Genomic DNA, 5,072 nt, shown 5'->3' with positions numbered 1-5,072 from the left:
CCAGCTCAAAAGGGTTGTTATGTCAACAGCCACTAATGAGGCTCCGGTCGGGTTCACACTCCCTCAGCTGAAGCAGGGTATTCCATCAGTGATCTTTGGCGGTAATACGGGAGGGATTTTGAGGAAGGCACAGGTGGAGGAGTTCGCTGGAAAGAACTTACGACTTGTGAGGAGCATGTTGCTCACCCCTTTATGGTCTGTGGCAAGCTTATGTCTTCTATCTTTCATGATTGTAAAGTTTTTCTGTAATAGATTACTTCTTCTCCCCTTCACTTGGGGTAGCATCCCTGTCCTCAGCTTCCTTCTTGAGACTGGAAGCTCTTTTCTTCTTTCCCAAGTTCACACCATATAAGTGATGGGTACACCGCTCGCGGAAAGGTACAGCATCAAGCTGAACAATGACAGACTTCACAAGCGTCTGCGTCATCCTAACTAACTCATTATTGGATGCATTGTAGACAAAATCTAAGATACGAGTCTTCCTAGTCATTGCTTCTGATCCCCATGTCTTGTTATTGGACAGCTTTGTCATGCTTGGTTGCTGACCCAACTCGGATTTCCTTTTCTTGTGCCATGTCTTCTTCTTGCCTCCAGCTGTTGCCCGCCTCTTGGACTTGCAGTCAAGTGAGATAGCCATCCTGCGGTCGAGCTTGGATATAAATCTTTTGCTCTCTCTCTCTCTCTCTCTCTCTCTCTCTCTCTCTCTCTCTCTCTCTCTTTGCTTGCAGTTTCTCTCACTTTGTGCTACAGTGGAGTGCATGTGCTTCTCCTCTTGGCCTACATTGCAAAGAGTTTCTGCATTCTCAAGGCCACCCTCTGTTCATTTGCGTAGCTCTCGGCCGTCACTCACTTTGAGCTTCTCCGTCAAAGACATTCCTTTCATAATATGCCTCATTCCCTTCATAATATGCCTCTCTCTTTGCGAAATGCCTCCTACACCATCGATCGTTCATGCCTCTATTTCTACAAAACCCACCAACTTGAAAGCTGATGAACCCAAAGATACTCCTCATTGTAGCGTATCGATGATCCTTCTGACAAGAGACTGGGTGTGCCTACTTTTACACGTCGGGGGTTTCTCTCCTCCATATGCTTGGGTGCTGGAACGAGAGTTCACAGCAAACAACAAGGGTCTTCTACGAAGGCCATAGTAAAATCCGAATTACTTTGTCATCAAAGAATATTAAGAATCTTGAAAAAAGTGTGTGCCAAACTTGCTCGAGGCTCAACAGACAAGAAGGTGAAAGTTAAAGGACTTGTGAGAATGCCCACCAAAGAGCTGCACATCACCACCCATAGGTCTCGCACCAACACATGGGACCAATTCAAACCCATAGGTCTCGCACCAACACATGGGACCAATTTGAATTGTGAGTGCAAAAGAGGATATTGATCTCCCAAGAGAGTTGTTTGTGTGTGTGTGTGTGTGTGTGTGTGTGTGTGTGAGAGAGAGAGAGAGAGAGAGAGAGAGAGAGAGAGAGAGAGAGTGTGTGTGTGAGAGAGAGAGCAACCACATTGAATATTAAGTAACGTGGGAGGTAAGTTTGATCACATGAACACTCTCAAGAACATCACAAGAACACTCCCAAGAGAGTTGTTCAGGGATTTAATAAATTTACGTAATTACGTCAAATTTTGTGTGATCAGAAGGTATTATTGACACATTTACATGATCACAATAAACATGATCACATAAAACCCGGTTAATGGTGACCTGCAAACCCACAAAATTCCCGCCGGGCTTTTTAGTATCCCCGACAGGCCTGCTAGGTGTATTAGCGTCTTGCTTTCATCTTTTGTGTGTGTGTGTATGTGTGTGTGTGTGTGTGTGTGTGTGAGAGAGAGAGAGAGAGAGAGAGAGAGAGAGAGAGCGCTTGAGACCTCCTTTGCAGGTACGTCGAGAGGAGAGAGGAGAGAGGGAGAGGGGGTCGTGTGAGAGCGTGCTCTGCACCACAATGCGCGACAGCAGCAAAGTACTTGACCATACGATCCGGGTATGTGTTGTGTGTGTGTATGTGTTGTGTGGTAGCGTGCCTTTTGTCATAGTGCACGGTAGTAAGAAGGTACCTTACCACACAATGGAAAAGTGTGTGTAAGTTGTTCTACAGAACAATGCTTATCACGGGGGCATCACCTTTGTGACACGGAGAAGATAGTGTCCTTGTGGTAAGTATTGGCTTACTGCTTAGGTACTGCGTCGATAAAGCGACGAATCTAGTATCTTTATGGTAAGTCAACTTCCCTTCCCCTTTTTCAAAAAACATATGGGCATCGGTCGGTAACGCGGCTATATGATGTTTGTATGTAGGCCATTGTTTTTCCTTAGATTCAGACAACACTCGGTTGGTAATGCGGCTAATAGAGTGTCATTTGTTAGAAGCATATGTTTTTGCATAAATGTGGCGTTTAGGTCGTTAACCCAGCCGTACGAACATCGTATAATTTGTATATACATGTACAGTTAATTTTCTAAGTATTAAATATATGAAATACTTGATCGATAACGTGGCTCTGAAGAGTATCTCATATACAAAATGTATGAATTGTTTGATTTTGTTGTGTTTAACTGTCCATTTGAAATTATATACTAACTAATCATATGCAAAAGAATGCTTTATTCATCAATCATCGCTATTTTAAATGCTCCATTTATATAAATTACATGTAAAAAAGTATTTGCACACAAATTGCATGTTGAATATTCGTTTTTAATCTTTTTAAAGGACTTTCAAGTATTATCGCTATTTTTAATGCTTCATTTACATAAATTCTCTGTAAAAAATCTAAATGCACACAATTTGCATGTTAAATATTCTTTTGTATCTTTTTAAAGAGCATCAATTATCATCGCTTTTTGATTGCTATATTTACATAAATTCTATGTAAAAAAGTGTGTGAACACAATTTTCTAATCCAATTTGTTTACTTCCAATGTTTTTGAAGTTTTTAAGTCGGTGTGTGCTTTGTTTGAATTAGTATGTGCATACAGAGAAAAATATAAGTTAAAAATTCAATATATGCTGAAATGTTAAAGATCGTTAACATGTATTGTTTGATCTGAATCAAGTTCTTATAAACCACTTGTTTGAATTGCATTTTACACGTGTAACAGATTGCAATTTTAAGTGAAGATTATATTCAATTTTTATCAATATTTTCTTGCACATTTGTTAAAGTGTTCAAGTGGTGGTTAAGAGTTTACCTGAGATAGTGTGAGCGTGTTAGTGTCATTCGCAACCATGAATTTGTATTTGATATGCTGTTTTTGTATTGTCCAGTGCAAATATGACGCCAGATCAAAAGAAATGTATTATGCGTGCCATTCGTAAAGAATGTATTTTGGCAATATCATCATGTGCAGCTGATCGCATATTGCAAATTAGCGAGGTATACATCAAAGACATCACTAGCGCTATATGGGAGAACAAAAAGCGTAGGTTGCAACTTGAAGGCCAATACGAGTTATTGCGTCCAGCTATGATACGGGAATTTGACCCCACCACAAGGTCAGGACAGTGTTGGGCAATATGAAAGTATGTTGCAGAGATTTAAAGGAAGATATCCCACTTGCTTGCGACATATCAAAATTAAATCTCTGGGATTAATTGTGGGAAGAGCAGAAAGTAAAGATGAAGCGTGTGAAAGTGCATGACCAAGCAGCCTTACCCAAGAGATTGAACATGGCCCAAGATGCACAAGCAGCTTTGGGAGGTCTATCCGATGCCAACGACACCGGCACAATCATGCGCACTGCTTTGAATGCAAAGTGCACTCATCTTGTCGGAATCCCTCATGAAGCCTTGGTAGAAGGTATGAGGATTGGAGCAAGCTCCTTCGGTGTGTGCACATTGTACACCATCAAAGGCATCTCATTTTCTCCAGACCACATTACATATGTGAAAAAATGTTACAAGGGAGGGAGTGAGGTGAAATTTGACAGCTTTCAGACAGAGCAAGGAATGCAAACGCTTCACCCCTCCATTGTAAGGTGCATTGGGTTTACTTCAGAAGCTCTTTGGATCATGATATTCCCATACTACAATGGGGGTACCGTGGGCAACATGATGTGTCGCTTATCGTTCGCTCACGGATTGTTCAGACGACACATGTACAAGCTACAACACGGTTGGAGGTCATTGCTTGTAGCAAACAACCCTGTAAGCGAGATAGACACGGTGCGGATCAAAGCAGTGATCAAGCAGATGCCGGTAATTTTTCATGCCTTAATCGACGACGTTGCGACTGCCCACTCGATCGGTATAGTGCACAATGACATGCACCCGTTCAACGTAATGTTGGATTTACTTGCGCCAATAATTAAACCCCGTGTCGGCATCATTGATTGGGGTATGATGATGAGAACACTTGCTAAGCGCGTACCAAATAATTATCTGTCTCGAAGCGCACAGTCGGACGAAGCTGTTTTGAATGCACAGAGAGCAGGGAATGTCGAGATAGCTAAGCGACCGTGGATTGCTCTCGAACTATACGATCCACGGTGCGCAGATGCATACACAAAAGCGAGCGACATTTATGCATTGGGCTACCTATTCGACATGTTGGCAGATTTTTGGAGTGCGGCCAGAAAGGTTTATTTTTCAGAAGAAGTTTTTCACCACCTGGACGAAGATGTTATGAAGACTATTCGAATTAAAGTAGATTGTTGGATGAAGTTAAAAGAGCGGGACCAAAGAAGGAATACTTCTGATGTGTTGACATTTTTCAAAGAATATTTAAAGACAGATCCTAACCCTGTCCAACGTCCACTTGTTGAACTTGCACCATCATTTTATCCGTTTTAAACATTTCTATGATATACATGTCTTGTCAAGTGTATTCTTTTTTTTATTGAAGTGTATTATCTAGTTTGAAGTGGTTCACCTAATTGAGTTAATTATCTTTAGTCATTTCAAATTTGTCATTTAACTATCAGTATTTCAAATTTGCCTTGTGGTTCAATTAGTCGCATTTGTTGTGGTTTGATTTAGTGGATTCCGCGTAGTGTCCCAATGAGTGACAATATATATTTGCCAATGATATTGAATATTTTTCTATCTGTTGATTGCAGCTCT

The 5,072-nt window shown here is 41.1% G+C and overlaps 1 pseudogene; it reads right to left on the bottom strand.

Annotated features, from left to right (window-relative positions):
- Nucleotides 1-253: 253 nt before the first annotated feature.
- Nucleotides 254-637, bottom strand: LOC147463014 (small ribosomal subunit protein eS8 pseudogene; annotated as a pseudogene).
- Between the last annotated feature and the right edge of the window lie 4,435 nt (nt 638-5,072).

Source organism: Adiantum capillus-veneris, chromosome 2 (assembly GCF_014529385.1).
Source record: "Adiantum capillus-veneris isolate H3 chromosome 2, ASM1452938v2, whole genome shotgun sequence".
NCBI classification, from domain to species: domain Eukaryota; kingdom Viridiplantae; phylum Streptophyta; class Polypodiopsida; order Polypodiales; family Pteridaceae; genus Adiantum; species Adiantum capillus-veneris.
The sequence above is the reverse complement of the archived record's forward strand: the minus strand, read 5'-3'. Positions and strand labels throughout refer to the sequence as shown.